General features: G+C 34.2%; 1 pseudogene; it reads right to left on the reverse strand.

Annotated features, from left to right (window-relative positions):
- Positions 1–6,482: 6,482 nt before the first annotated feature.
- LOC115956784 lies at positions 6,483–7,031 on the reverse strand (annotated as a pseudogene).
- Between the last annotated feature and the right edge of the window lie 3,099 nt (positions 7,032–10,130).

Below are 10,130 nucleotides of genomic sequence, written 5' to 3' on the forward strand. Positions count from 1 at the left end.
AATTGGGAAACTTTGATGAATTAAGCTAGAATGGTGTGTAGCTGACCCTAATGCCTACTTCATTGTAGCTATTACTAACCATAGACATTAATACTTGTAGTTTTTCATCAAAAAATATGCTGAAACATCCATATTATTACCACCCAAAACTAGTTTTGGAGTCCCAAAATTGTGGTATCAAGAAATGCGAAATGATTCATTATAGTGGCAACCTACAGTTGTTCCAAATGGGTAGAGGACACTAAGAGATCCACAACTATTTTTGCATCTCAGTTGGGTTGAGATGTTGTTGCAATTGCAAGAATGTTCAACCAAAGTAGCAACTATTGTGCATTCCAATAATATTTGTCATTCTCATTTGGCAGGAGAAATCATTTAGTGTTGGAATTCTTCAACGATTTGCAAGGGGGGCACCAAATGGGAAATTATTGTGAATTGTTTTGAGAAATATAAATCTCAATGAAAATGCTTAAATGCATTAGCTAAATTTTGAGCTTGGCTTGAGCAAATAGTTAAGCCTAAACTTGAACATAGTTCATTTGCTAAATAAACAAGCATTAACATATAATGGTTATACATATAATATTATGTTTATTTAAATTAAGAATCAGACTCACACGCTTATACTAAAAACCTACTTTTCTTCTATTTTACACTGCAGCTTTTCCAAAATACTCACATTAGTTCATCTATTTTACAATCCCCTCTATTTAAATAATAATATTTTTTTAATGTTTAATTATTATTTTATATTTTTATTTTGTTCCTATCTTTTTATCTTTTCTTTTGCACTTATTTTTTTTTTTCTTTGTCCTTATCTCATCTCTCAGACTAATCTTCTGTCCCTCTTCTACTTCTTCTTCCATCCACAGTAACTTCTCCTTCTTCCTTTCAAGGTCATGATTAGATCACCTCCCTCCACAAGTATCTTCTTCTTCTTTTCCCTCTCATTGTCAAACCACTTATCCACCACAAGCACCAATCTCCACCACAAGAACCACAAGAATCAAAGCCCACAAGCACGTACTCCATCGACCTACAAGCATCGATCTCTGCAACCAGAATCGATCCACAAGTATCAAAACCCATTCCTATTGACCCACAAGCACCAATCTTCGCTGCCAACACCGATCCACAAGCATCTAGACCCATTTCCATCGATCCACGAACTCTGATCTAGCGCTACTAGCACCAATCCACAAATGACTAACATCAACACCGATTTGTCTCTATTGGTTTGTCTGTGTAGGTGTGTTTGTGATTGAGTGTGGGTGTGTTTATGTATCTTTATGTTGATTTGTCTGTGTGGATGTGTTTGTGTGTATCTGAGGAAAAAGAAGATGAGGAGAGGAGAAGTTTGAGACTAAGTTCGTTTTGCACGGAGAAGAGAGAGAAAAAATTGTGCTACACAGCTACAGCAACCGTGTATATATGCATGATTACTATAGTAAATGTGTAAATATACATAGTTTTAGAAGGACTAATGTGGAAGATTTTTTGGGGTAAAATGTGTAAAATTTTTTGCTTTTTGTATTTTGCAAAGTTTTACATTCACTGATGCGGATGCTCTAATAAAAACTTTAGGCCCTATTTGGTTTGAGTGATTTTCATCACTCATCACCCATAACTCACTTTTTGTGGGCCCCACATCAACTCCATTTGTTTAACTTAATTTTTTTTCTCAGTTTCCATCACTCATAACTCAAAGAAAAGAGTTTGAGTGATTGAAAATGAAAACAAATTTTTGGTGTTTTTAGATTATGGAATATGAGTTATGATGGCAGAGTTAAAAAAAAAATAAAAATGGTAGGACCCACCCTCTTGACTTGTCTCTATCAAGTCAGATTCAACAGTTTTTTTTTTTTCTCCTTCTTTCTTTTTCTCTCATTTCTTCTTCACAGACTCACTCAACGACTTTTTTTTTTTTTTTTCTTCTTCTTCTTCTTCTTTCTTTCTTTCTTCTTCACAGAAACACGTGGGTATTGATTTCTCAAACCTAGAAAATCAAGCCCATAAACACATGATACTGATCAAACACACCAACACAAATCCACAAACCCACAAACATGTTCATCCACACAATTAATCTAAAAATTTCTTCTCCCAACACAAACAAAACCCAGAAGTAAGAAATGAAAGAGAGGAGAGGGGCGGAGAAGAGGGGTGGAATCGGTCTCGCATGTCTTTGATCTAGCTTCTATTTAGAGATTTGAGCCATAATCAGTGAACCCAAGCAAAATCTAAGAGAAACCAAGAGAGAGAGAGAGCGCTAAAGTGAAAGAGAAAATTGAGGAAAAAGAAGAGAGTAAGAGGCAGAGAAAGACAAAGGGAAAAATAGAGAGGAGAGGCAGAGAAAGATGAGAGTTAGTGAAAAAAGGAAAAAAAGGAGAGAGAAGATTCTGACATCAGGTCAGTGTGTGGGTCCACAACTTTGTTTGAAATTGAGTTTTTTTAAGGGAGAACTACACCTGAAAATAGCAACCAAACACAAGTCTGAAATGAGTTAAAGAAAAGTAGAGTTAAAGATATGAAAATTGAATTAGAGTTTAGAGTGATGAGAAATGAGTTTTGAGAATTGAAAATTGAGCTATCTCTAAACCAAACACAACCTTAGTGTCACAGTTGATGGCTAATAACTTGGGGCCCGTTTGTTACCGTTATTTAAACAACAATTTTTTAGTATTTAAACAACATTACATGTATTTTTCATACACTTTTCCACTCACACATTACTTCAAAAATACAAACAACATTACTAGAAATCTCTTACCATACGGGAAATGAAAAACTTTGATGATATAAGCTAGAATGGCTTGTGGCTGATCTTAAGGCTCGATTCATTGTAACAATTACAAGCTACGAAGGTTGAGACTTGCAATTTGCTGTCCCAAGATATGTGAAGAACATCTATAATAATATGACCCAAAAATGGTTTTGGAGTCTCAAAAGTGTGGTGTGAAATGAAAGGGATACGCTAACGTAAAAAACCTTATAACCCAATGATATTACATATTCTCTTTTTGGAGTCCCTCCTCCATTGTGGTAATTATCAAATTATATAATTTCAAACAAAAAAAATGATAAGTTAGCAATGATGTGGGTGACACTTGGCCATTGTACCTCTAACCACAAGTGACAAATTGACGAAACATGTGCCCCAAGCCTTCATATGAACAATCCCTAACAATTTTTTAGGTGAATGATGAACCATTGTGCCATACCAGAAACCTTACAAACCGCTACACCAAAGTACTCCTAAGTCACGTTGTGAACTCTTTAACTTAGTGATATTTTGGGTTTAGATGTTATTTGGATATTCATTGAGGCATACAAGCCATTTGGGCAATATGTTCAACAATTGTCACATACCGACAAGGATGAAGTAGGGATGGCAATCCCATTAGCACTTGCCCGAATGGAATGGATTTTGCCAGGCCCATTAGGGAATCGGGGCAAATCAAGTTCAGATATTACCCAAACCCGACCTATAATAAATAGTTTTTTTTTTTTTCAAAAATAAAATCAAACCGGCCAAACCATAAATTTGATATCTCTCTCTCCTTCTCTCTATCATAACCATCTTTTCATTTTAACTAATATTTTTCTGTTTTTAATGAAGGTGAGCTTTACTAGATCTAATTTTCTTTTTTTTCTTTTTTCTTTCTCTTTGATTTGGGTTTCCTTTTGCTTAATCTTTAGAACTTTCTATTACAAAAATGGGCTTCTTGTATTTTTTGCCAAATAAAAAGAAAGATCTTTTTCCCTTAGCCATTCATGAACACCTTGGTCTCATTCCACCTTACTGGACAGTTGAGAAGTGACGGAGGTCTTTACTCAACTAAGCAACAAGTTAAGGAGGACTAGACAAGGTCAACTGCGGGACACAAGTGGTTGGTTCTATGTTGCACATACCCCAGCCGCAATGGAATTAGTAAACATGCCTCACTAGTGATAAGCAATATAACCTGAATATGCCAAAACTTCAGCTTGGAGGGTGGTGGTGGGGGGTAAAGCGATTTAGCAATGTCTTTGCAGGCCAAAACTTGAGCATCTCAATGGTGGCTACCCTAGAAATTGAGTGCTGCAAATGTAGCTCTGTTCTTTGAAGATAAGCTAAATTTAGTGCTACTTGAACTCTTATTTGCTATCTGAGGTGAATTTAATGCCACTCAAAGAAACTTCCTCTTATTGATTATAAATTTCCACCCACTTTTAGCTAAAGCCAAAATGCTTAAAAAAATCCTTTGGTATCTATTGGAAACCAAAGTAAAAGAAAGAGAGGAACAGGATGATGATAAAAGTAACAATTTGATAATTGAAGCTTCACTTGCAGCAATATAGTGGACAGCAAAACATAAGCACCCCAAAGTTCAGAGAGTACAGTCACAAAGTTATTCAAACTCAAGAGCTCCTACAAAGAAATGCAAGAGAATTATGAAGAGACAAGAAAAAAGAAAAGGGGGAAAAAAGGAAGTCTACGGACAGGAAATATCATGGGCGACTAGGGCCAAGTGCATGAGTATAGTTACAGAAATCTTAGTCATGCAACGTAATACAAGACATTGGGTTGAGATTATATCCCCCCAGGTCATTCTGTCATTGGGCTTCATATCAACACCAATAAAAAGATTGTGTCCAGTGCACAAAACTCCCACTTTTCTGAAATTTGGGAGAATTAATTGTAGGCAGCCTTACCCTCAATTACTGATGAGGCTGATTTCCGAACTCAAACCTTAGACTTATCGCTTTTAGTGGAAGGCACTTGCCATTGCACCAAGGCTCAAACTCTTCATATCAACACCTATGCTAAAGGTAATTTTACCATTTGAAAGGAGGCCATTCAGAATTAACTGACTGATCAACTACCAGCAAAACTAATGTCAAATTTTAGATAATGAAAGCATTGGCTCTTCTAACCCATAGGTGTTGACGAGGGAGATGCACCTATGTGGAAGGTCATCAAATATTACCATTTATACTCCCCCTCTCTACAACTGAAATAAGTGTACCTACTTCTCTAGACACACTTGAGCAATTCATATCCCGAGAATCAAGGGAACCACCAACAACTCAAAGTCATTATCTTAAATGAAAAGTTCAGGAATGTGTGATCTCTATAGTGATGACTCTGACAGTAAATTGACAACATGACAAAAATAATCATTGTCAGAATAGAGAATCTAATATGATGCCACCAAATAAGAAAATTCTAGGCTATCCTCATTAGAACTTTCCTTAGACCAGGCTAATGAGTTTCATCTTTTATTGACTCACTAATACAAAATAGACAATAGACACAGTAATAAACATTACAACAATGACAAGAAAACATTCATGACTCACGTATTGTAGCCAAATGAACTAGGAGTGAAATACTCATGAATGAAAACTACAGACAAAGATATACAAAGAAGTTAGACATATAGGAGGGGAAAAATATGAACTTACATTAAGCATCTGTTTTTTCAGCTACCAGATTTTTCTTCTTTTTTTTCTTTTTTCCTCTTTTTAAAGTAAGCAGAAATTTCATTGAGCATAAACACCACAGAGAAGTCAGTAATACAACTGAGCCAACATGCCATACTCAGCAATTATTAGCATTATGCTAAACTAAACAAATTATCCCAAATCAAGTCCCTACTCAGATATAAGCATTGCACATATGAGCTCTAATTAGTGTTCTTCTTCAGGACAGAAACTGGAATCCCCCAGCAGCAGCATGTAGCCCTGTTTAGAACTGTCTTTTTGATTCTCCCTCTTGCAACAACTCAACTTTACTTCCCATTTAATAGCTTGCAAAATACTCTTCATTTTTCACTTGGCCACCATGGATTCCTTTGAATCCAAATCCAAATAGACTGTAACCCCCCAATTTATCTTGCAAATCACAGCTTTTTTAATCTTTTAATCAGTTTTGCAGACCCCAATCCACCACTCTGTCCCATTCAGTTTCAAGACTATGGAACAAGCATTTTTCCATGGCTTCTTTCTGTACTCTTTAATAGACAAGCCATCAAAAACTAAATGGTTTCTGCTTTCTATTTTCTACACAAATCCTCTGCAGAATACACAAGCTGCATCACCAATGTAACCCATATGTTTTTCAGTATCTTCACATGCATAACATTTCCACCTTGCTACTAGGAACCTTAATCAAACATTAGTGACTTTGACCCCAATGAAGGGGAAATAAGAATATTCACACCAATAACCTCTGCTTCACAAGGCATTATCTTAAGCAGATTGAATTATCCATGAGCTAAAACATTATTTCGAGTGACTTTACATATGCTTTGTTGATTGTTTATTGCTAAAAGTAACCTAGAGAAGGGGAAATTTTCTTCTTCTTTTTTCCTGATGTGGGACACACCAAACTACACTCAAAAAAAAATTTTTATTTATTTATTTATTATTATTATTATTTTTTTTTACCTTGACTTCCCAAACGCACACTAACAGGAAACACAAATATTCAAGCCCACAAGATAACTCAACTGGCACCACCTGCTGTTTTCAACTAAAACATTCAGGTTCAAATTTAATTTCACCTCCCCTGTTGTAACTATCCAATTATCAACACACATTAAAGCAAACAAAAACCTGTCCAATTCTAAGACCTATGATTACATTAGTACTGCATCATAGAACAAAAACAAAATCAAAACATTAGACAGACTTACAATGGCAACTTGCCTGACCGAAACACAGCGAATTTGGACACTTGGGAATACTCAAACCCAATCCCATTATCCTCCAAAAACCTCTCAATCACCTTCTTGTCCCGTTCAGGATCACCAGTCTCACATTCCACCTCATAACACGTTCCAAAATCAAAGTTAGTCTCACCCACCTCAATCTTTAACCCTTGCCAATCATACACCGACCTCACAGGTGCGACCGAGAGTGGGGTCCATGGGTTCTTCCAGCTCCTGGGCGCGGCTTATTCCTTGTGAAATTACGGGTTTGGCCTTGAGGGAGAGGACACAGTGGTTGGTAGTGGTGGCGGTGGTGGTGATGAAGCAGAGGCGATATGGGTATTATTTCTACCGTTGGATAAGCAAAGAATGAGATATTCGGTGGCTATAACCGTTAATAACGGCAACATTAACGAACATGTTTCGCTTTCATTCAAATTCCTCAAATCTCTAAGGAGCTTGAATACGTATCCCCTGAAAACGGGGTCTTTGTAAAACAACAAGCTAGCTAAGCTACAAATACAATCCAAATTGAGTAATAATGTTAGGAACGTTGCAAAATTTATTAAATATGTCTTACAAACTCTTACAAACTGATGTGTTAGGGGATGTTTGGTTTGTGTTTTTAAACAATCATTTTCAGTTTTTAAATAACATTTCACGCATTTCAACGTATTTTTTCATCCACACGTATTTTTACAAATGTTTTCAAATAGCAATTTTCAGTTTTTAAACATATGTACCAAACGGGTCCTTAGCTATCATAAAATAAAGGAGTGCTTATTTTATTGTTTAAGCAACACAAATCATATTCTTCCTATGTTAATTTTGTAAATTTTTTATAATAAAATTTACGGTTGCTTTAGTATCTGTTTGACAAAAATTAATTTTGTCAACTTATTTTATTATTTAGCTTATTTTTGCTACTATTTATGAGTTTCACTTTACTTTTTGGTACTATTCTTGGATCTCACTTTACTATTTCAGTTAATTTTTACCTTTATCTGTAGTACTTTTAGTAAAAAAATTTCAATTTCAGCAAAATATAATGAGTGAAATTTTCCAAACGGACCCTTAGTATTTTCCAACCATTTATTTCGAGAGGAATTTTCCAACAAAATATAATGTGACCGAATTAAACCCTCCATTGAATATGGGATTTAGGAGTCATGTGTGTCCAATGTGGTCCCTCCAAGATGGAACAAATGCATGGGCAATTGTTTTCTAGTTGATGTAGCTTAAGAGAACCTCTTAAGCTACTTTGTCTTATTTGCTTTGTACAAAATGGTTACTGAACCACTCTACTTATTTGAGTTCTCCTCTTTGCATTCAGATGCTTTTGTTAATTCTGATCAAGAACAGGAAAGGTAGCAAGTGAACCTAGACTAAACTATGGACTAGATGGTAGTGAATATTGGACAAACGACTTCCAGAGGCCACACATGCCACTAAGATTCCGAAAATGTCATGTCTACTACTAATTTTACTATAAAAGATTTACAAATTGACAAAACAATAAACGTAATTTATGTTTCTTAACTAGTATAATAAACAAACGTTTGAATATATTTTTCTTCTATTGTTGACACATTTTAGTTTGTAATTTTAGTATCATAGCAAAACTGTTGTTCAGTGTTTTTCATTGTTTAGTCAATCCTTTTCACCTTTTCCACTACAAACAAAAGCAACTCCTTGATAGAATCCAGTACATACACCCACTAAATTATGTGTGTGAACAAGGTGGTATTAGATCTAAGTTTGTTCAAGTTGGTACCAATGCAATTTGTAGAGCTATTCTTGACCACCCAATACATTTCTAACAATATCTGAATAACCCTACTAAAAAATATTACGCATGTGTAGGATATAATTGATTTGCATCATTAGCTATCAGAGCATAAATTAAGTGGGAGAACATCTTATTTTTTATTCGCTCTAGCAAAGTCTTTTTTGATTGCAGCATTCTTCGAACGTAATTTTGTTTCTTTCTTCTTCTTCTTTGTATGAATTTGATAATGAATTCTTACAGAATGATTGAAGAGAGAGAGAGAGAGAGAGGTTTGCTATTGGCGTTGATGAGATTATTAGACTACAGTTCATGTGCTCCAAACTTGTAGTACCCTATTTTCCTTAAACATTCTTAGGTTAATTACATTTGTCATTGGCTAAAAAATAAAGTTTTTTACTATTTAGTTTATTTTTGTTATTATTTAGCTTATTTTTGTTACTATTTATGGGTTTTATTGCACTTTTTGGTATTTTTCATATACCCCATTATACTATTTCAGTTACCTTTTAGTTTTATCTACAGTACTTTCAAAAAAATTTCAATCTCAACTAATAAACTGTTACCAAACAGACTCTTAAAATTATTCTGGTTTTTTCAATTTGTCCAGATTGATTAGTGGAGTCACCAGTAGTAGTGCATGTTAGCTATTAACTTGTGTTCTCGTGCACTTCCCATGTTTTACACAAAATCAATTTTGCTATCACTCCCTCTTAAGATTATATATCTAGAATAAAAATTAACAATTAATATTTCATGATCCTTCATGTCTTTCCTTTTTAAGCAAAACATTGGGGTCAAGTAATGTAATTTTGACAGGAAAGAAAGAAGTAATCATGACTGTAAAATGTGGCAGTACAATTGGGTGAGTGATGCCGATTACTCTTCCATTGTTTAGATCTCTTATTTTTAAAGACATTATATAATTAAAATGCAACAAATTGATATTATTATAATGTCCATAAGCAACGAAGTACCAAATTTTAGAGATTTAAAATAATCAAGTATCAAACATGTACTAAAGTTCTTTGTTATTCCCATTTCAACAGAAACAATCAAATTATTATATTTTTTTTTTCATTATAAAAATTTGGACATTCTTAAGGCATTATTTAGGAATTGAAGTTTTTTAGTAGAATCGAAATGTGATTTCGCTTTCTAAATTGTCAATACCTTTTTATTTAAAGAATATAATAATAGTTCTTAATTTGGGGGCACGCTTAAATAAATTAAATTAAGGATTAATGGTAACTCATCCTAATTCTTGGTAATACAATAATACTAGTTAGATTTAAGAAGATTAGATTGAACAAATCATAAAATCAGCTTAATATATTAAAATAGTTCCTATATATATATATATATATAAATAGATATTTGTGTGTGTATCAAGTCTAGGAGGGGCCATGACCCCCTGGCACTACCTATGATTACGATAGTTTAATATTTGATGCCTCTGCAATGTATTTAGAAGTTTGGGAGTGAAGAAGAGAGTAGAGGGTATGATGGGGAAGAAGAGGGGATGAGTGAGGAATTGTTTCTCCCTTCCCCTTATCTAAATTGTTTAAAATTAAGTAAGATGAGGGGTATATATATATATATATATATATATATATATATATTGGATGTTTTAAAAGTTTTTTTTTTTT

This window comes from Quercus lobata, chromosome 8 (genome assembly GCF_001633185.2).
Source record: "Quercus lobata isolate SW786 chromosome 8, ValleyOak3.0 Primary Assembly, whole genome shotgun sequence".
In the NCBI taxonomy this organism is placed as follows: Eukaryota; Viridiplantae; Streptophyta; class Magnoliopsida; order Fagales; family Fagaceae; genus Quercus; species Quercus lobata.